Below are 23271 nucleotides of genomic sequence, written 5' to 3'. Positions count from 1 at the left end.
CCTAATATTAGCAACAATATCAGCACTTTGCCTTGGTTCTCGAAGTATATGCAAAGCTGGTAAGAGACACCTTTCCTGAAAGGAATGATTGAATTGACTCTCAAATAGGAAGACATCAAAGTCAAGGAAGAGAGTAAAAAGCTCAAGACTTGGAGTACAAATGGTTACTAGGGTTAGCCATCTGCTTTGGTCTTTCCCGTTCCACATGTAGCTATATAGTTTACATAAAAGTATCTCTCCGGAGGATCAGAAAGAACAGATTTATGGAACCAGATGTGAGTTAGCATTTCTACAGGTGTGGGTCTGCAGCTGAAAGAACATGTTGTACCAGGGATGGAGTTTCTTATTATGTAATCAATATAAATTACCACTAGACTTTTACAGAGGTTGATAAAGCAAACATGTGTCATTTGGATTGGCCTCTGGTATATAAAGGAAACTTGCTTCACTTGGGCCACAACGTGAAAAAATGCACTATTTAGTATTTTTATAAAGGACTTGGTAGCAAATACCATCAGAGTGATCAGGCAAAGTTCCAGCTCTTGAGCAGAGGGAATAGCTGGTGAATGGATGGAAACGGTGTTTATGTGTTTTCCTTCATCAGGAAGGACAAGGAACAGTTCATAAATATTTATAAAGTCTCTCAGCATCAGATAGGAAAGGGCCAAGAGGATGAAAATGATTAGAAGGCTGGTGGAAAAAAACACGAGAGAAAAGATGAAAAAGAGTAGAATTGGTTAAACTAAACAGGAAGATATCCCATTTAAATGGCACAGAAAGCCAGGCCTAAAGTCAGGGCTGTAAAAAAAAATTAACTTGGGCCTTGGCCAAGTAGCTCAGTTGCCTAGAGCATTGACCCAATACGCCAACGTTGCAGGTTCAATCCCCGGTCAGGACACATACAAGAATCAACCAATGGATGCATAAATAACAACAAATTGATGTTTCCTTCTCTCTCTCTTCCTACCTCTCTCTCAAAAAGCAATAAATTTTTTAAAACAAGATTAACTTGGTCAATTGCAGAGCATTTTGACAATTATATACAAAAAGAGGAAAAATGTTGATTAGCTTTGTGTCAATAAGTAACACAAATGGTTTCATCTTATTTAAAATTTTTTTCATGTTTTATTTATTTATTTTTCAAGTACTGTTGACATTCAGTGTTATTATATTTTTGTTTCAGGTGAACAGCATAGTGATCAGGCAATTATATAATTTATGAACTGATCCCCTTGATAGTTCTAGTACCAACCTGGTAACATACATAGTTATTATGATATTATTGACTATATTCCCTACGCTATACTCTATATCCCTGTAACTATTTTGTAATTACCAATTTGTGCTCCTTAATCCCTTTTCAACCAGCTGCCCCGCCCCCCAATTGGCAACCCTCAGTTTGTTCTCTGTATCTCTGAGTCTGTTTCTCTTTTGTTTGTACATTCATTTTGTTCTTTAGATTCCACATTTAAGTGAAACCATATGGTATTTGTCTTTGTCTTACTTATTTCACTTAGCAAAATACCCTCTAGGTCCATCCATGTTGTCACAAATGGTAAGATTTCATTCTTTTTTATGGCCAAATAATATTCCATTGTGTGTATGTACCACTTCTTTATTCAGTCATCTAATGATGGATACTTGAGGTGTTTCCATATGATGGCTATTGTAAACAGTGCTGTGATGAACATAGGGGTGCTCTTTTCGAATTAGTGTTTTTGGATTTTGGGGGGCTATTCCCAGAAGTGGAATTGCTGAGTCATAAGGTAGTTCTGTTTTTAATTTATTGAGGAAACTCCACACTGTTTTCCATAGTGGCTGCACCAGTCTGCACTCCTACCAACAGTGTACATCCTTACCAACACTTGTTTATTCATTTATTAATGCTAGCCATTCTGACAGGTGTGAGGTGATATGTTTTAATTTGCATTTTTCTGATGGTTATTGATGTTGAGCATATTTTCATATTTCTATTGGCCATCTGTATGTGTTATTTGGAGAAGAGTCTGTTTATGTCTTCTGCTCATTTTTAAATTGGTTTGTTTTTTGGTGTTGAGTTGTATGAGTTCTTTATAAATTTTGGATATTAACTCCTTATCGGGTGCATCACTGAAGAATATTTTCTCTTATTCAGTGGGTTGTCTTTACATTTTGTTGATGGTTTCCTTTGCTGTGCAAAAATGTTTTAGTTTGATGTAGTTCTATTTGTTTATTTTTTGTTTGTTTCCCTTGCCAAGGCAATATATCAGAGCAAATATTACTAAGCAATATCAGAGGTTTTACTACCTATCTTTTCTTCTAGGAGTTTTATGGTTTTGGTCTTACATTTAAATCTTTAATCCATTTTGTATTTATTCTTGTGTATGGTGTAAGAAGGTGGTCTAGTTTCATTTTTGTGCATCTATCTGTTCAATTTTCCCAGCACCATTTATTGAATAGATTGTTTATACCCCATTGTATATTCTTGCCTCCTTTGTCATAGATTAATTGATCACATATGCATGGGTTTATTTATGGGCTCTCTATTCTGTCCTTTGAATATATGTGTCTGTTTTTATGCCAGTATCATGCTGTTTTGATTACTATATTTTTGTAGTATGGTTTGATATCAGGTAGCATGATACCTCCAACTTTGTTCTTCTTAAGATTGCTGTGGTTATTTGAGATCTTTTGTGGTTCCATATAAATTTTAGGATTACTTGTTCTAGATCTGTGAAAAATGCCATTGGTATTTTGATAGAGATTGCAGCGAATCTATAGATTGCTTTGGGTAGTATGGACATTTTAATGATGTTAATTATTCCGATCCATGAGCACATTTATTTGTATTTTCTTCAATTTCTTCCTTCAATGTTTTATAATTTTTCAAATACAAGTCTTTTACCTCCTTGGTTAAATGCATTCCTAGATATTTTTTGGTACAATTATAAATAGGATTGTTTTCTTAATTTTTCTTTCTGATAGTTAATTATTGGTGTATAAAAATGCAACTAATTTCTGAATGTTAATTTTGTATCCTGCTACTTTCCTGAATTCATTTATCAGTTCTAAATGCTTTTCGGTGGAATCTAGGTTTCTCTCTAAATAGTATCATGCCCTCTGCAAATAATGACAGTTTTACTTCTTATTTTCCAATTTGCCTTTTATTTATTTTTATTGTCTGATCACTGTGATAGGATTTCCAGTACTATGTTGAATAAAAGTGGTGAAAATGGACAACTCTGTCTTGTCCCTGATCTTAAGGCAAATGCTTTTAGCTTTTTCTCATTGAGTATGATGTTAGCTATGGATTGTCATAAATGGCCTTTATTATGTTGAGGTATGTTCCCTCTATTTCCATTTTTCTGAGAATTTTTATCATAAATGGATGCTGGATTTTGTCAAATGCTTTTTCTACATCTATTGATATGATCATATGATTTTTAAAAATTTTTATGTGGTGTATCACATTAATTGATTGTGGGTATTGTACCAACCTTACATCCCAGGAACAAAAACCCACTTGATCGTGGTATATGATCTTTTTAATGTATTGCTGAATTCAGCTTGCTAATATTTTGTTGAGGATTTTTGCATCTGTGTTCATCAGTTATATTGGCCTATAACATTCTATTTTTTGTAATGTCTTTGTCTGGATTTGGACTCAGAATAATGGTGGCCTTGTAAAATGAGCTGGGGGCCTTCCCTCCTCTTGAATTTTTTGGAATAGTTTGAGAAATATAAGTGTTAATTCTTCTCTGACTGTTTGGTAAAATTCATACGGGCAACCATCTAGTTCAGGAATCTTGTTTGTTGGAAGCTTTTTTATTACTGAATCAATTTTGTTGACAGTAATTGGTTTGTCCAGATTTTCTGTTTTTTCTTGATTTGGTCTTGGAAGATTGTATATTTCTAGGAATTTATTAATTTCTTCCAGATTGTCTACTATGTTGGCATGTAAGATTGTTGGTAGTACTTTTAAAAATAATCTTGTGTATTTCTGTGGTGTCAGTTGTCACTTCTCTGCTTTCATTTTTTTTTAAATATATATTTTTATTGATTTCAGAGAGGAAGGGAGAAGAGAAAGATAGAAACATCAATGATAAGAGAGAGTCATTGATCAGCTACCTCCTGCATGCTTCCTGCCGGGGATTGAGTCCACAACTGGAGCATGTGCCCTGACCGGAAATTGAACTGCTATCTCCTGGATCCTAGGTTGATGCTCAACCGCTGAGCCATGCTGGCCGGGCTCCTCTTTCATTTTTTATTTTATTTATTTTGATCCTCTCTCTTTTTTTCTTGATGAGTCTGGATAGAGTTTTAACAATCTTGTTTATCTTTTCAGAGAACCAACAATTGGCTTTATTGATCTTTTGTTTATTAGACTCCATTTTGTTTATTTCTTCTCTGATCTTTATTATTTCTTTCTTCTACTCACTTTGTGCTTTATTGTTCTTTTTCTAGTTCCTTTACGTGTACAGTGAAGTTGTTTATTTGAGATTTTTCTTGTTTCTTTAGGTTGGCCTGTATTGCTATGAATTTCCTTCTTAGGACTCTTTGCTGGGTCCTACAGATTTTGGGTTATTGTGTTTTCATTTTTACTTCTCTCAAAGCATCCTTTGATTTTTTTCTTGATCTCATTGTTAACCAATTCATTGTTTAGTAACATGTTATTTACCCTCCATGTGTTTGTGTGTTTTTTAGTTTATTTCTTGCAATTGATTTCTAGTTTCAAACCATTGGAGAAGATGCTTGATATGATATCAATCTTTTAAATATATTGAGACTTGTTTTGTGGCCTAACATGCAGTCTATTTTGGGAAATGTTCCATGTGCAGTTGAAAAGAATATATATTCTGTTCTTTTGGGGTGAAGTGCTTTAAAAATATCAATTCAGTTTATTTAGTCTAATGCGCTATTTAAGGCTACTGTTTCTTGTTGATTTTCTGCCTGGAAAATCCATCCATTGATGTCAATGGGGTGTTAAGGTCCTCTACTATTACTGTATTACTATTGATCTCTACCTTTATGTCCATCAAAATTTGCTTTAAATATTAGGTGTTCTTAAGTTGGGTGCATAAATGTTTATAAGGGTTATATCTTCTTGTTGAATTGATCCTTTTGTCATGTAATTTGCTTCTTTATCTCTTATTTTAAAGTCTGTTTTGTCTGATATAAGTATTGCTGCTTTAGCTTCTTTTTTTATTTCTATTTGCACAAAATATCTTTTTCCACCCTTTCACTTTAAGTCTGTGTGTCTTTTGATCTGAAGTGGATCTCTTGTAGACAGCATATATATGGGTCATCTTTTCTTATCTATTTAGCTATCCTATGTGTTTTGATTGGAGCATTTAATCCATTTACATTTGAATTGATTGTTGATAGGTTTGTAGTTATTGCCATTTTATTATTCATATTTATATTCCTTTCCCCCACCTTCTTTTAAAGAAGCCCCTTTAACATTCCTTGCAATACTGGTTTGGGAGTGATGAACTCCTTTGGCCTTTTCTTGTCTGGGAAACTCTTAATCTCTCCTTCAATTTTATTTGATAGCCTTGCTGGATAGAGTAGTTTAGATTGTAGGTACTTACTTTTCATCACTTTGAATATTTCATGCCAGTCCTTTCTGGCCTGAAAAGTTTGTGTTGAGAATTCAGCTGACAGTTTTATGGGAGTTTCCTTGTAGGTAACTAACTGTCTTGCTGCTTTTAAGATGTTCTCTTTGTCTTTATCTTTGACATTTTAATTATGGTGTGTCTTGGTGTGGGCCTCTTTAGGTTCATTTTGTTTAGGACTCTCTAAGCATCTGGACTTGTATGTCTTTTTCCTTTACCAGATTAAGAAGGCTTTCAGTCATATTATTCCTTCAAATAGGTTCTAGATCCCTTCCTCTCTCTCTTCTCCTTCTGGCACCCCTATGATGCAAATGTTGTTATGGTTGATGTTCTCCCAGAAGTTCCTTAAACAATCTTCATTATTTAAAATTTTTTTTTCTTTTGGCTGTTGTGATTGGGTGTTTTCTGCCACCTTGTCTTCCAAATTGCTGATTTGATCATCTACTTCATCTAATCTGCTGTTGATTCCTTCTAATGTATTCTTCATTCCAGTTGTATTCTTCATTTCTGACTGGTTCTCTTTTATGGTTTCTGTGTCCTTTTTTATACTTATTTTCTCTTTGTTGAAATTCTCACTGAGATCATCTATTTCCCCCCTAAGTTCCTTGAGCACAGCTATAGCCATTGTTTTGAACTCTGTATCTGGTATATTGCTTGTCCTCATTTCATTTAGTTCTTTTTCTGGAGATTTCTCCTAAACTTTCATTTGGGACCTGTTTCTTTGTCTCCCCATTTTGGTTGCCTCTCTGTGTTTGTTTCTATGAATTAGATGGATCTACATTCCAAGTCTTGGTAGGATGTCCTTATATATTAGGAGTCCTGTGGGGCCCATTGACTCAGTTTTCCTAATCATCTGAGCTGGGAGTGTTCAGCAGTGTCTCTCATATGTGTTGCGTGTGCCCTCCTGTTGTAGTTGAGCCTTGATTGCAGGTCAGTGGGTGGAACTGACACTCAGGATGACTGGCTGTGAGGATTGGCCACAACCACAGCTTACTAACTGCTATGTGGGGACCAACCCCACAAAGTAGGATTTGCCCCAGCAGGGTCTGGTGCCACCTTTAGAGCTAATCGGATGGTGCTCTGTTGTGGTCTGAAAATGGCCATCAGGTGTGTTGGTTCTGGAGGGATTCTGGTACAGGTCAATGTCAGTCACTGCCTCTGACTAGCCCAGGACTACCTGTTAGGAGCAACAAAGTGATCTGTGGCTTGTAGCTGCTTGTATTGGGTCTGGATGCATGTTGAAGAGCCGCACTGCAAACCAAGGCTTGCTGCCACCAGTACTGGGCTTGAAGCACATCAGCAAAAGGCCCAAGGCACCCTGAGACCTGCCACTGCCAGCTGGCTGCCCATAAGTCTCAGCTGCTGAAAGAGCCTTGGGCAGAATGCAAGTTGGGTGGGGAAGGGTATCAGGGAGTCACCAGGGTGGGGCAAGTGGTGTTCACCAGGTTAATACAGATTTAGATTTGGTGCCAGTGCTGGGCCTGAGGCTACTCAGCAAAGATCTCAGAATATACTGAGGCTAGCTGCCACCTGCCTGGGGCCTGTGAAACTTTGTGATGGGGCAGGGTCTTAGGAAGTCATCAGGGTGGAGCTAGTGGTGTTCACCAGCTAATGCAGATTCAGATTTAGTCATGTGTGGGGAGAGCTCAACACAGGGACAAGATCAGCCATCCCTCTAGCCTTCACCCTGAATCCACACAACTCAGTTTCTCCTTGTATGTCTCTGGCACACCTTGAGCTACTGTCTCTTCGCTGGAGCCCAAGGTGAGTGGCTGCAAGTGAGTTTTTATTCAGACCCTCAGATTCCTGAGTTTCCAGCAGCCTCTGTCTCACTGGATGGAGAGAACCCCCACTGATTTTCACAGGCAGATGCTATGTGGGCTCCACTTCTTGACACTGGTGTCTAGGCTAGCCTGTTGTAGGGCTGAGACACCTCACTTTTTAGAGGAGACCTCTGTAGCTGAGGTATCCCTCCAGATTCTCAACCACCACATATGGGTTTGGGATCAGCCCATTTCACATCTTCACTCCTATCAGTCTTGACATGCTTTTTCTCTATATCCTTAATTATAGGACTTCTTTTCAGCTAGTCTTCAGATGGTTATCCAGGTTGATTTTTCTATAGTTTATTGTAATTTTGGTTTGGTAATGGGAAGAGGTGAGTACCGTGTCCTCCTACTCTGCCATTTTTATTGGAACCTGGCTTGAACACTTCTACTTTATACTTCTTATTTGCTTTAAGCTTTTTTGATTTATTTTAACTTTATTGTTGAAATCTCTTATAGTCTTACTAATTTTTAAAAGTTTCTCAATCTATTAATTTCCAAGAGAGCTATGTCAATTATCCCCCACAAAGATTGTGCATCTGTCCATTTCTCCTTCAAAATTAGCCATCATTGTTGTTAAAATTAGTCATATATTTCAAGGCTATGTTGTTTGATACATATACATTCATGATTTTTTTTTAATATATCTTTATTGATTTTAGAGAGAGGAAAGGAGAGGGAGAGAGAGAAATAGAAACATCAATGATGAGAGAGTCATTGATTGAGCCCGCAACCTGGGCATGTGCCCTGACCAGGAATCGAACCCTGATCGCCTGGATCCTAGGTTGACGCTCAACCGCTGAGCCACGCCCGGCCGGGCTACATTCATGATTTTTAAATCTGCCTGTTGGGGAATTTCTTTTATCATTAATTCACCTTATATTCTATTTTGTCTGCTAGTAATGTTGCTACAACATCTTTCGATTGTTATTTACTTATTACATAACTTTAAAACTTTTATTTTTCAATATTTCTGTGAATCAAAGTGGACCTCTCATAAATAGCATGTAGATAATTTTTTATATATAGTAAGAGAGATTTCTATCATTTGACATACAACCTACAACATAACAGGGCTAAATTTTTATCTCCAATAGTAGAAAGTTAATGTCTAACATTAGTAAAGCCACATACTCAAGACCATTTGGTACTGGTGTAAGAACAGACGAACAGATCTATGAGAGAAAAGAAAATGCAGAAATACACACCATCTTCCTCATTTTTCCAACATTATTATAACTCTATAAATGTTGTTCCTAATGGACTACATTGTAGACTATGATTACATTTTATGTTTATACTATTACCTCCCTCCCTTTAATGACAGTTTTCTGTCATTAATGTGAACATCAACCCTTTTCAGTATGGTCAAACAGATTAGGTGATTGTCTTTTTTTAAATAAAGATATTGTTTCTGGAAACTTCTTGGAATTTTCTAGGTTTATTGCACAGGTAGCTGTTCAAAATCATTACTTTACAGTCATCTTAGGAATTTCCTTCCTAGGATTGAAAGGAATTTCTTTTTTATGTGGGCTGAAATCTGAACCCTTTGCTTCCTTGATCTCATTCTCCCTCTTTCTTTATACCCCTATTTTGATGGAAAAGATTATTTAGGAACTTCCTGTGTGTGCAGAGGAGACAAAAATTTTTAATGCTTTTTACTTAGCTCACACTTGATTAATTATTTGGCTGGGCATAGAATTCTAGGCAGGAAATCACTTTCCCTAAAACTTCTCAAAATGTGCCTGCATTATCTTTTAGATTCCTATGTCGATCTTAACAAGTCTGATGCCATTCTGATTCCTGAATATTTGTATGTTGCTTAGTTTTTTCCTCTCTGGAAGTATATAGGATCTTCTATTTATCTTCAATATTCTGAAATTTTATAACAGTGTTTCCTGGTATCATTTAGATTTTTACTCATTCTGTTGAACATAGTGGGCCTGGTCAATCTAGAAAAATACATCTTTTAGGGTTTTTTTGTGTGTTTTTTAAAATATATCTTTATTGATTTCAGAGAGAGGAAAGGAAAGAGAGAGAGAGGGAGAGAGAGAGAGAAACATCAATGATTAGAGAGTCATTGATCGGGCCCACACATCAGGCGTGTGCCCTGACTGGGAATCGAACCCCGATCGCCTGGATCCTAGGTCAACACTCAACCACTGAGCCACTCCCGGCCGGGCTACATCTTTTAGTTATAGGAAATTATCTTGTATCATTTTGGTGATAATTTTCTTCCTACTATAATTCATGTTTCCCCTTTCTCTTCTGGGTCTCCTAAACTGATTTTTTGATTTTGTATTTTCTTAAATAATTATTTTTACTTTTCTGTATCTTATGTTAATATCTGGGAGGTTCCCTTAATTTTGGCTTTATACTCATTGTTTCTAACCCTAATATTTTTAGTTTCCAATAGTTCTTTTGTTGCTATTGTTTTGAATGTTCCTTTTTATAATGTACTTTTCCTGAGATACAATAGTTCTCCTATCTCCTTGGAAATATCATTTATATTTTTAAGTGCTTTTCTGTTCCTGCCTCATGTGTTTTCTCTGGTGTTCCTATTTTCTGTTGTTTGTGCTGGTCTCTGTGTTTCATTCTTTCCTCACAATCCTCGTGATCCCTGGCTGGCTGTCCATATATAGGAGTAAGGCAATAAAAAACTGATTAAAAGCTCTGGGCACAGGGCCACTCATGGGCTAACTGGTAGAAAATGGATCCGTTTGTTTTTTTTTAATGAACAATCACCAAATGTCTGTATCTCTAGATCATTTTCCTTGAACAAGTTTATCCAAAGAAGCCTTTCACAATCTCTTCCTAGTGGTGGTAAGCCAAGTTCCAGCATTCTGAGAAGTTTTAGGGCATTGTCTAGATTGGGAAGGCATCCCCATGGGATAGTTTCCTATTTGCCTTCACTGGTCCCTGCCGATTTCACTGGTTTCAGACCATGCTTCACGTTAGTTTCTTGGCTGGACTTTCTAAGCAGGTAGTTCAGATTTGGATCTCATCCCCTCACACAGAAAGGGCCTTTCTCCTCCTCAGCCCAGAGGTTCTCTCTCGATAATAGGTTGCTTCCCCATTAGTAGGTTACCGTGGTTAGAGTATCCCTATTTCTGTTCACAGAAGGAACACAGCCTTCCTAGCTCTTGGCTTTCTGAAGGAGCCCAGTTGCAGGTTTCTGCCGTGTTACCAGTGAATGCTACCACACCTGTAACTCAGGCTATAACCTCTCTTGTCTTTGAATTCCCTCTATATACAGCAACCTGAAGCTGTTTTTCTCTTACTTTCAAGATCACTTTTAACAGTTTCTACATGTTTTTCTTACCTTTTTCTGCAAGATTTATGTGCTTGAAGCAGAGTAGGAACACTCCTGGGATCTGCTTAGTCCGCCGTGTTGAACAAAAATTCAACATGGCAGATTAAGTAATTGATTCAAAATTCTGATCTCTTAGAGCACTGAGTAAATTATAATCCCTAAGGTTGTTTGTGTATGTTATTGATTCTTTGCCATCAAATTTTATGTATTAAAAGGCTTTCCTATTAGAATTTTTGTAGTATTTATTTTTCTATGTACTGTATATCAATTAGTTTAAATCATTCGATAAACTGGTAAATTGGGGATCTTAGCCAAAGGGGAAATATTTTTCTTATCACAAGCTGGATCCCAAACTGTATATCTGATAGATAAAACTGAATGCTTTGGAATATCCCATGCACTGAGAGGTCACTGATTCCCGGTCAGGGCACATGCCTGAGTTTCAGGCTCAATCCCCAGTAGGGGGCGTGCAGGAGATAGCCAATCAATGTTTCTCTCTCATTGATGTTTGTCTCCCTCTCCCTCTCCCTTCCTCTCTCTCTAAAAATATTAATTTAAAAAAGCATATTTTAAAAAAGAAAAGCTAGCCCTGGCCCTTGTTTGTATTTTTCCATGCTCAATCTCTTAAGTAGGAGTGATTTTTCTAATAAGAGAAATGGAAATCTTACTCCTTGGGGATTATGAGGAATATGAGGTCTGGAGACCTCAGATTGTATATATATAAGTGTATTAGCCCAATCATAAAAAATTATTATTATGATAACATGGCTGGTTATTAAGAAGTCTCAATTCATTGGGGGTATAAAGACAAATGATTCGATATTTCCCCCTATCAGTACCTGGAACTATTCTATGTCAAACTTCCTTTTATCACTAGGTACAGGAGTCCCTTAATTATATCTCTGCCCAGCTCCTAAACTCCAAAAAAGATAAATTTGTATTTTAAATTTTCAATCTCATCTCATATCTGATTCAAAGCTCTTCTCCCACCTCCACCCCACTGCCCCCAGGAACAGTTTAGTGGCTTATAATTGTAGGACTGTGGCCCTTGACCACCTTCCCCCTCTTCATTCCAGTGAATCACCCTGGAGGGGGAAGGAGAGGAAGAAAGGTCTCTCCTGGACTTCCCACAGTAACTAGTTGTTGTAAAATGACCTAAGCTAATTGCTTGGCTCTTTAGGATGAATGCTGATAGTTTCCAATTATTAGATGTAGGCCTTACTTCCTTCCAGATAGCCTCAGCGCTACATGCATGGTGAGCTACAATGGAAACAAGTCTCAGAGACTAAGCTCTGCACATGTGCAAACATTTATTAGCCAGTGAGTGGCACAAAAACAATTATAAAACTTGTTCTGTACACCTGGAAAAGTCATCTCTCTGTCCTTTTCATCACTGTGACAAGCACCTTATGCAAAAGGATCACTCCCTGAAAATGTTACGATATTCTAATGGCAGCAGGATCAGCTTCCCTTCTAGGCAGTTCATTAAAACGGGCATAGGCCTGACTAGAATCTACGATTTATGGCACTCTTCCAGATCAGGGCTTGCCAGATTCTTAATCCTTGTACACACAAGGATGGAGATGCCTGTGCAAACATTTCTAGCCAACCAATCACATATATTGAACACTTGTCCTTTTGCCAAGTGGAAAATTATTTCTATGTCCTTTATCGCTCTTTTGCAGACCTTCAGGTATGAAGTTAGGTAGTGATATTTAAAACACCAGTCTTATGCTTTTTGGAGTGCATACCCCTGACTAGAGTCCTTCACATAGTAACTATCAACAGTCTCTAGGATCCAGATTAGAGTTAATTTACACACACATGTATCCACTATCCACACTGGAGCACTTAAAAACAAATTTCTAATGATATAACACTGAGCTAACTCTTTGAATATAGGTGATGAGTGATTCATTCCCAAGGAATAAAAAAAAGTAGTTAAAGATTTTAGATGAAAATAAAATGTAAGAAGAAAATAGTACAACCAGGGGAAAGACTAACTCATAGAAAATCTATATTTTTACTAAGGAAATAATAGGAAGGCTAGAATCCATGAGGATTTTATATTCCTCCCAGTCTCCCACTTTCAAGCTAAAATTACCAATGAAAGCTCATGTATAATATTGGGGACACAAATAATATACCTGCTACCAATCTGCTCCTGGCCTTTGACTGATGTTGCTAATTAAATATAGCATTCTTTCTTCTAGCTTCAGAATCCTTTTCAACTCACTATTCCAAGCATCTGAAGCTGGTAGATTGGAGTCGATAGAAAAGAGAGAGCTGGGGGTAGGGCAGAAGGCATGGAGTCTGGACTGTCAGGCCCAGGTAAAATATTGAACCCTTCTGAGCTTCCATTTCCTCCTCTGTAAAAAGGTGGGTGGGTGTTGTAAGAACTAACTGAAATAATATAAATAACTTAGCACAGTGCCCGTAGATGTTCAATAAATGTTAGTTCCCTCTTCTTGTAGCCGTGATTTTTCCCCCTGAGCTGATATGTTACTTTTAGCTCATGTCTTTTCCAGGTAAACACCTTCATCCAGAACAAAATGTACATTCAGCAGGGTAGAGTTGTCTCTATTTTGACTGTCAGTTTTAGTCATGTCTGTCGCTTTTTATTTTCCAACATGAAAAGAGAGGTTTAAAGTAGTCACATTGGAAAACAAAGAAAATAAGATTAAAATTCCCTCAACTCAGCTTTGGAGCCACTCAAATATTAATGCCTTGACAGCTTAGTCACAGTCGCAAAGGGCCGTGAGCCAACATTTTGCTTTGTATTGCAGAGGTGATGAGAACATATCTTCATTGCTAAAAAAAAATTAAGCTACACAGACAGAAATGGGACATGGGAGCCAAATTCCATAAGAACACCCTCGAGTTTAAGGCCTTTCCCCCCATCTTTTGACAATATTTAGAAAACCAAAGACTATAAAGTTTTAAAAGGAATCTTGGATGGCTTACAGATATAGTAAGGTCACCCAAATGCTTGGTAGATATTGAATCTTTATAAAAGTATTTAAATTGATGAATATTCTTCTCAGAAGTAGCATGAACTTAAGAATCATAAATGCTTACCAAAAGTAAACATATTATGACTAGTTGTCAATTGCTGTCTAATCAGCCCAATTGGCCTAATCCTGCATTTTCAGCACATAGACTTAAGTCCTGTCCATATGAAATAAATCAAATGGTTGTAGGTGGCCAATCATCCAATGGCTTACTCTCTGCTGTCTTAATCGGTGTTTTCTAATATTCTATTTCTGACACACCTTTGAACTGCCAGATTATGCCTGGTGAGGGATCTATTCTCTCTTTCTCCAGTTGGTTATAATTATACCATGATTTATTTATAAGAATTTGTGCTATGAACTCACTCTCAGCAGGACTGATGCATGTTTTTTCCAATAGTTAATATACTCTTGCCCAGCACCCTAGGACAAGAGTGTGCTCTCTAAAATGCTTTATGGGGTGAGAAGCTAATCTGTGGCCATTGAACTGGCCAATGAGAGGATCAGACCATTGACTTCTTCCTGAGTGCTCCCCCTTGTGGTGGAAAAAGTCTGTCTCATTTCCTGCGCCCAAGCATGTGCCAATTAAAACAGTAAGGGCAATGAAACCAACAGTTTAACTCTGAAGTTGGCTATGGCCTTCCTTCTGTTCTCAGCCCTTGCATTCTCAGTCTGTGAATGCCCCCCCATTCTCTTTTAGCTGACAATGCAGCAGCTGCGTTTTTGTGGGCGAGCTTCCTGGCAGCTCCTGGTCCGTGCAGGAATGACTTACCACGAGCTGCCAGCTAAGAAGCCCGTTTCTTTGGTCTTGGGTGCTTTTCCATTCACTCTCTACCGACTGAAAGTCAGTCCATAATTCCAGGTTCAACTCACATGCTACCACCTCCTCATTGCCCCAGTCAGAACTAATGCTTCTCGTCCTGGGTTCCCACAGCTTCAAAGTCTGTGTAGTACATCTGACCAGCAGGATTTACTACTGCTCCCTCTACTTCACCATCAGGCTGGAACAATCTTCACTGACCTCTGTATATCCTGCCTTCGATTCCACCGCCAAGCGCAACCTCAGCACAAGGTAGAGGGTCAGCGATGCTGAACTGAATTCAATTAATTAGACAAGAATGATCATTGACACTGTATTAATATTTCAAATATTATCCTACCTCCCTGGGGAATCTTACCTGGGGAGAGGGGTTGCCATGTACAATCAGAATCAACTGGAGAGTTTTTTAAACTACACAGGCTGATAGTGTGGACTGTTCAATAAAAGCTGCTCCGGCCACTCTGAAATTGTCCCTGCTCAATCCTGACCAACCCTCATCCTGGTTGAGAACTTTCAAAGGAGCCTCTCTGTCCAAGATACATCGTTAGGAACCTTCTATTTGCTCCTGTTCATTTTAATGAAACCTCATCAAACCAGCCATGGATGCATTTTCATCACATTTGAAGTTTAATTGACTGATAGCTCAGACACATTGGGAATACTTAGATAGATTATCTTAAATTACATTTAAACAAAACCATTTACGAACGGCCTATCAAAAATCAGCTTCTTAGATGGGCTATTTTTAATGTTTCCTAAACAAGTTCCTGTAGTGGGCCAATTTTCCCTCTTTTCTTGTCACTTTAGAAGCCCATTTGGACATGTTCTCTCCCGGCTCTGGTTCTCTCACCCCACTGGCTACAGAGTAGTGCGTTTTTGTTTGAAAGGGTCAAAACATTCAGAATCTGACATCCAAAATATGTGCTTTTTTTCCCTCTTGGAGTCAAAACCCCTGAAGTATAAATTCTTTTTAAATGAAGAAAGCAGTGCCAAAAGGAATGAAATATTTTCAGTCCCTCTCCAGAACAGAGAGATAGCACTGAAACAGGAAGTGGATGATTTAAATATCCACTCGGCATCTTGGCAACGTATTTATGTTTAAGGGACTTAAGGTTAAAAGGTTGTAGTCTGGCCTGGGAACACTCTAACTTCCCCCAGGGTTTGGCGCTTTGGGGAAAACTTTTAAGCGCTTATCAAATATTTGCATTAGCCATTTTTCTGAGGCCAGACTGGGACTGGGAATGTCACAGGACAGTGTTCCTGGTACACAGCACACCAGCACTGCTCTGCTGCTTCTTTTGATGATCTCTTTAGCAATCTAGCTTGGTATGGTGGAACGTTGTTTTATTTTCTATAAAGAAAGAAAAAGAATGCAGTCCCCAGTTCTTTTAACTACTTCTCCCAAAGCTGAACTACACAGAATGACGGGATAAGCAGAATGCGAAGTTGGGGTTTATTTGATTGTGTATATGCTGTTCCCAAGGGCCACTTAAGGGCCCATCCTGCGGTGAACTCTCCCTCAGCCCCTCTGACTTCTGTGCCTTTAGATTCTCACAGCAGCACATGTCCATGCCACTATCATTTCTTGCCCTTTTCTTTCTTTTTTCCTTCCACTTCTTTTCTTCCCCTCCCCCCTTTTTTTCATTCTTTCAGGTAGTACCTCATAGGCCATTTGTCGAACTTTGGGTTTTATTTTATATGAATCTGGGAGCAGTTGGAAAATTGCAACTTAGAGTTCACATCTGGCTCCTGTGTCAAGAACAGAACGGCGGGGTGAGGGGACGGTGGGGGAGCTGATGCACCTGAAGGATAAAGGTGGTTCACACCAGGGTGGCACTGGTGGAAACAGTGAGAAGCAATCATATTGCAGATATGTGTTTTGAACGTGGGTCATCAGGATTTGCTGACAAATTGTAGTGAAAGAGCCAGAGGCCATGGTGCTCTGGAGCCAGCTCGTTAGGGCTCGTGAGAACTGATAGTTAAATCTTTAGGATTTTGTGAGCCAGTTGTAAACACAAGCCATATTACAAAGTAAATTATGGAAACTTCTAATTAAATGATTATATTAAGACAAAAGGTGATAAATACTAAACATTTATCACTTCCTAATTATTTTGCTATTGTTATTTGTGCCCTTGAAATTATTTACATCCTTTGTATCTGTATGGTGCCACTGTGCATCTCTTCCCAGCTCAGTTCAGTGATGTGGCATTTGTAGCTAGAGATGGATAATGGTGGGAATATTTACACAAGGAAGTTGGGTCTTCCCCTATGACCCACCCTTCGGAGCTGAGAGCCCGCTGCTGCACATTTACCAGCACACCCCTGGGAAGGGAGTCAAACATGAGCTCAAGGGGTTTTTGGACAAAGAAGGCATCATTGCAGAAGGCATCAAGGCAGATTATCTGGATTCAGCTCTAGGTCAATTGGAAAATAGGGCAGTGGGAGCCTTCGAAGTTTTCAGCTGATTACTTCCTTTTTCTCAGTGAAATGGGAAGCGAGTTGCTCCTCTAAGAGGTTTTGGGAGGTTTTAGGCGAAGAAAGGATCTTTGAACTTGGGAAACATAGAATAGCTAGGTAGCACTAAGGACCCATTTGACATTAATGGTAATGAATTTTAAGTAAAACCAGTCAGATTAGCTGTGAGTTTTCCTCCAGCTGGGTTCAGCTGCCTGCCTGCTACACCAAGTAGTGTCTAGAGTGGTGAATCATCTGAAATTATCTGGGAAAGGGGGTGGGTAGCTGAGGTATGTTGAAGGACAAGATCATTGCAGGAGAGGAGCTCAAGAAACTAAGAAGCCAGGGTATTAGAAGGATCACATACATAACTCTGAAATTACTGAGAAATATAGCAGACATTGTATTGAAAAGAGTTACAACCAGGAGCTAAAATCTTCTAGAAATGAAGGGGAGTAATGCAGGGATCAGTAAATGACTGCAACAAGGAGGGGTAGGAAAAAATAAGGGTTGAAAATGGCAGAGGAGTGAGGAGAAGAGCTCCTCCACCTCCAGGCTCTTGATACAAGGGTATGGATGTCAGAGGACTGTGAATTATAAGGGGATATAGGAAACATGAAGTTGGAGAAAACACTCAAAGAAGAGTTTGAGATATAGGGCCTTGGCTGATGACTGATCCTGAGCTCTGGAGAAGTCAGGAAGGGGTATGACGTGGGATCAGTGTAGGAAATGTACAGAGCCAGTTGGCCCGGGAATATGGGTGATGCAGGAGGATCTGGAAGTCCTGGGAGTCTTGTAGAATGTAGGGATGATACAATCAGTCCTGCTGGTCTTATATGCAGATTGTAATCATGAGAGCAGGACTGTTACTGATGTAGGGATGATACAATCAGTCCTGCTGGTCTTATATGCAGATTGTAATCATGAGAGCAGGACTGTTACTGAGGAGGGAGGGGTTTCCTTTTGGGAACATGCACAATTCTGGGGCTTTTTTTGGACTCCTGCTATGAGCTCAGTGGGGCTTGGGGAGTGTTTTTTTACTGGGAGCACACAAGGCTGTAGAAACCACCTTCGCTCCTGCATAATAACCATTCCCTCTTTTCAGCATTTATCTCATCATGTCAAGACTGCGTACTTGATGGTCTTCCCCACAACTTGAACTTTACCTTGCTCATGTCTGTGTCCCTAGTCCTAGCATTCTCCTGTAATAAGCTCAGGAATATAAATGAATGCATTAATGAGTGAGTGAGTGAGTGAGTGAGTGAGTGAGTGAGTGAGTGAGTGAGTGAGTGAGTGAATGAATGAACAAGGGTCTGAATGAATGGTAGATCTTTAAAGATTTAGCATTGGAGGCGGGGGGGGGAGCAGACAAAGTGAGAAGCAGCTTCTACTCCCATCCTAGATCTCTCTCCTCAACAGACTTCTCCCTCCTGAATCTTGTACTCGCTAAACTCTTGACTCCCACTTGCAGCCTCAGCCCAACCCTTTGCCCTCTGTCTTTCTGACTGGACTTTATTACCATCCATGACTGGGTGTAACTCCAATAGTTGAGTCCAATGACCAAGCCCCAACTCCCCTGAGTCTGGCTCACCTTACTGCTTAACAAACTCTGAGAGGTCACCTTGACTGAGTCCAAGATTTGTCCCTTCACTGGTGTATTTAGGAGAGCTCCTGGTGAACTACCTGGGCTAACTTCAGTGGCCCACAAAAGCAGCATCCTGCTTCCTACCCAAAACAAGCATTATCCATGACGGCTCGTTGGTTCTTCAGGACACTTAGTTCAGTGATGCTATCCTGTTTTGTAAGGGAATAGTAATTCTCATTAGCTTCAAGAGGGAATAGTTTCAGGTTTAGGGAATTTGATGTGCCTTATACTAACTGAGATTTATTTAAAAGGTTTAAATTCTACATTTTAAATCATCTGTCTTTCTAAGAGTGATATTTATTTTCAACTAACCATAGTTGTTGTCACACTGAGGTGATCCCTGAGAAGATTAAAAAGAGGGCCAAAGTCAGGGATTTTGAGATCGTCAGAATGTGGGTAAAGCTAATGATCACACATAAAACCATAGCCAGTGGGGTCAAATGGTATGTAATTAATGATAGGTTGACTTAAGGCCCTAGACAGAAAATGGGAGGTTAAATGAGTACCATTATGATCCAGTAAGGCTTCTTGGAGGAGATGGGTTTCAACTGGGCCTTAAAGATTAAGTAGGATTAAGAAAGTAAAATAATAAAATAAAATATGTCGAATGGAGGCATTTATATTAAAAACAACAACACAGACATTATTGTAAGACTGCACGGAGAATTTACTGGCCTGATGATAGTGGGAGGTGAATGCACACACAGGGGTAATGAAAGGTAAGGTTGAGTCAACAGCAGTAGTTATGACAATGGCCTCTTGGATCTACTGTCGGGAGTGGAGCTGACCTACGCCTCTGCAGCTGCACTTGAAAATCCATGTTCTTGCTGAAGCCACATCACCAGTGGAGCTCGGCAGGGAGATTAAGGCAGGCTTGTTCCTGGGAGATGTGGGACTCCTCTGGTGGGGCAGCTTTGTTTTGAGGACTCCCCTGGGCCTTGCCTGACTCTAGTCTCCAACAATTCCACCTCACCTGCCTCCTTTCTCTCCTTCACAAAGATCAGACTGCATCCCACCTGGTGGCTCTCTCAGTCTCTCCTGGGTCGTCACGATCACCAGCGGTGTTCCTCAAATGAGCTGCTGTGATATCCTCACCTGCCCCTGCTGAGGCATCAATATTATAATCTTATCATTGGTTTAGAGGGTGACCCTCACCATTTCTTATGGTTTCTACAGCTGAGGGAATGTTTAGGCCTATGAGATCCCAGTCCAGAGTTTTACTTTAGCTTCCAGAAGCTGGCAGATCCTAGGATTTTAACTAGACTGAGCAAATCTAGTGAAGTAATTGAACTAAGAAATCTGGTGTTTGAACCAAATGCACAGAAAAAAATGAAAGTAGAGATAGAATACCATAATTTACAAATATAGGATATTCTCAAAGGAACTTATCAAATAAAACATTTTTTAAAATTAATTCTCAAAGAAGACAAAGTATTTTTTTAAATATACCCTCTAGTTGGGATATATATTCCTTTTGAAAATTATCAATTCCTTAAGAATCTTCCCTTTAATTACTATCTTGTTAACCAGGATCATTCATTTGTGAATTTGTCTAGTGTCCTCTTGATCAGATCTAGAATATTAGTTTTGCCTGGTGCTGTTCTGTTTTCTCTCAGTGTAGCTAAGTGTTTGCTACTCTAGTTTAATTAGATAACTTCCTTCCAATGGCAGTCATCCTTAAGCCCTAATATTGTATTTTTCTGGAAAGATATAAGAGCTGTGTGCACAAATATGAACTATAGAGTTTTAAAATAAAACCAAATTTTACATCCAATTAGAGTTTATTTCAGTATCTGGTCGTGTGTGTGATATTTCAAATCAGCAGATGTGTTCCTAGCTCTGTGCTAAATCAGGCTGAGGGGCACAGGGACCCTTGTCATGGCCTTCACCCCAAGACTCTCACAGTTTCTCAATTAACAACCGTTTATTGAAGGAAGTTGCTGGAGTTCCTGCTGTTTTCCATTTATTAATTTTCACATGCAGGCGAAAGTAGGAACTCGGCTAATTATATTTAGCTAGTAATTGAAAAGCTACTCCAACATATTTGAAAGAGCTTATGATGTCATTCTTAGCTCATGTGTACATTTTCAGAAACAAAACCGTTCCTGAACGGGCCTTTCTGTTCGGCTGCTTTAAGCTAGCAGTTGACTGTTTTGTGTGTACAACAGCAATTAGTTTGGAAGATTTATGTTTATGTTGCTGCTTTGACTGAGCAGGGATTTTGGAGGGTTTGTAGAGTCTTCAAATGAACGGGTAATATTTAGAGAGTAAGGACACTTTGACGTGAACTATGCAGTCGTATGATCAATCTCTTCAGCCAAATACTGGAGAAGACAATTCCTGTGGTTCCAATGCTGGTTACATTTTAGCGACAGTTCCATGGCTGAGTCAGAAGGTAGAACAATGAACTTAAATTTCCTTGAACTTCTCTGATGGAATCTGTTTCCTTTCTGGCTTTATAAATAGTCACTTACCTTTTGTTTGGAAGAGTGGCTGTCATAGGAATAGAGACAGGCCCGGCCGGGCGTGGCTCAGCGGTTGAGCATCAACCTAGGATCCAGGAGATCAGGGTTCGATTCCCGGTCCGGGCACATGCCCGGGTTGCGGGCTGCAGCCGATCAATGACTCTCATCATTGATGTTTCTATCTCTCTCTCTCCCTCTCCTTTCCTCTCTCTGAAATCAATAAAGATATATTAAAAAAAAAAAAAAAGGAATAGAGACAGGATTCACGGAGTTGGATTACCTGTTGTAGAGAATGTTAGTGTTAACACCAGGGCAAGGAAGTGCTGTTTTCATTTGCTAGGAAATCATGATCGCTTCTGTTTTCCTTTTATTGTTTTTTTATCTCCAGCATTTTTATGTAGGGCCAAACTTGTCAAGAGTACGCCTTTGGAGTAGTAAAGGTAGGCAAGTTTGCTGGGGGACTTCAGAAAGGCCATGTTACAGAAGGTTCGTACAACAAATAGTTACAGCCTCAACAGATCGGCATGTGCCTGCTCGAGCGGGCTGGAAAGGACTTTCTTCCTTATTGGCTCTTTTTGACCGCTGACATTAATTTTAATAGTTTTCATTTTTTAACTTTCTATTTTGAAATAATTACAGACTAGCAGGAAGTTACAAAAATAGTACAGAGCAGTCCCAAGAACCCTTCACCCAGTTTTCCCCAGTGCTAACATCTTACATAACTGCAGTCCAGTATCAAAACCCAAGAAACCGACATGGGTACAACCTGCCGACCTTCAGATAGGAAGGACTTTTTCAAACAAGAGATAGCTCAGAACAACCACAGTCTTCCTCTAGAACCTGTCCTTTTTGTTGGGAAGTAACTGAGTTTTGTTTGTTGAGCAATTTTCCACACTTTGAAGAGACAGACTTGCATTCAACTGAGCTCTTTTTAAAAATTACTTTTTTCCCCCTAAAAGATTGTCTTCATACAGTCCAGCCTTCTAAGGACAGAGCACAGTAATTGTTCCATGTCACATAGTATACAAAAGCTAAATGGTCAAACCACATGAGAAGGCAGAAATCAGTTCACACTAAGTAGTTAGGAATCTAAGTGAAGCAGGAATTCTTTTACTCAGTCCACTATTTAAGGAGCCTTTCAAGATAGAAAATACTAAAAAAAGGAGAGAGAGAGAGAGAGAACTGATGGGCATGGACCACAGCATGGTGATTGCAAGGGGTGGATGGAGGTGGAAGAGGGCAGAGAGGGGATAAATGGTGATGGAAAAAATAAAATACAATTTTTAAAAAATGGAAAAAAGATAGAAAATACTGTGTTTTTTTTATTTCCCCATATAGGATTTGCGTGAAAAGTCACAGGTATGTGGCAGCAAGATTGGAAATTTCAAACAATAGTGTTCCTCACAGTGACTTTCAACCATTTAGCTATAATCTCATCTGTAATGAAGCCACAAGAGTTTACCCATTTTTCCCCTTTCCTTTGGTTGTTTTTGAGTTGTATATGCAAAGATCACATTCCTTGCAGAAGGAGGCAGCACACACACACACACACACACACATGCACGCACACACACATTCAGAGTTGAGTTGTCTTATTTTTTTTCTTGCAGTATGCTTACACTACTCTAACTGCAAACAGCAAAATGTTCTGAGGGGAACACAACATTTTAATTTTCAAGACTCGTATTTTATTGGCAATGGGTTTAGTTTTGCGGGGCAAGGATGGGACACAAATGCGGAAGGATTCCCTAAGGTCAACATTAGTAAACCTGACACCATCTAGACCAGATTGAAGACTGATTTGAAGTTTCAACTAGAATTTCATCCGACATACTTTTTGCTTCTTAGGTCTTAATACTGATTGATAAAAGGGAAATCACATTGTCTTCTGATAACTAATTATTGCAGAGGGCCTTCTACTTAAAACATAGATGCATTTTATTCATGTGCTTCTCTGTTTTTGAAGGGTTCGGTGTTTATTTGAGGGAGGTTTATGTCAACTATCTAATCAGAAGCAGACCCCAGACCCTGCCGGAGATATTTTGGAATGCATGGCCTACTTCAAAGGAAGGTTCCATGTCTCCTTCCCCAGATGAACCCAATTTTTCATAGTGGAGAGCAAGGTAATTAGATTTTCTTT

At 39.0% G+C, this 23271-nt stretch overlaps 1 protein-coding gene across 5 annotated transcripts in view; it reads left to right on the top strand.

The window, feature by feature from the left end:
* CALD1 (caldesmon 1) overlaps nucleotides 1–23271 on the top strand; it is a 192908-nt gene that overhangs the window by 18272 nt on the left and 151365 nt on the right. The window contains exon 1 of one of the 5 annotated variants that reach the window (XM_087821008.1): nucleotides 14626–14816. The exons of the other annotated variants lie outside the window; for them this stretch is intronic. The gene's annotated coding sequence lies outside the window, so the exon portion shown is untranslated. Of the gene's footprint in view, nucleotides 1–14625; nucleotides 14817–23271 lie in introns of those variants that run through there. 5 annotated transcript variants of the gene reach the window in all.

Source organism: Miniopterus natalensis, chromosome 10, assembly GCF_054644295.1.
Source record: "Miniopterus natalensis isolate mMinNat1 chromosome 10, mMinNat1.hap1, whole genome shotgun sequence".
NCBI lineage: Eukaryota > Metazoa > Chordata > Mammalia > Chiroptera > Miniopteridae > Miniopterus > Miniopterus natalensis.
This window is presented reverse-complemented; position numbering and strand designations above follow the sequence as displayed.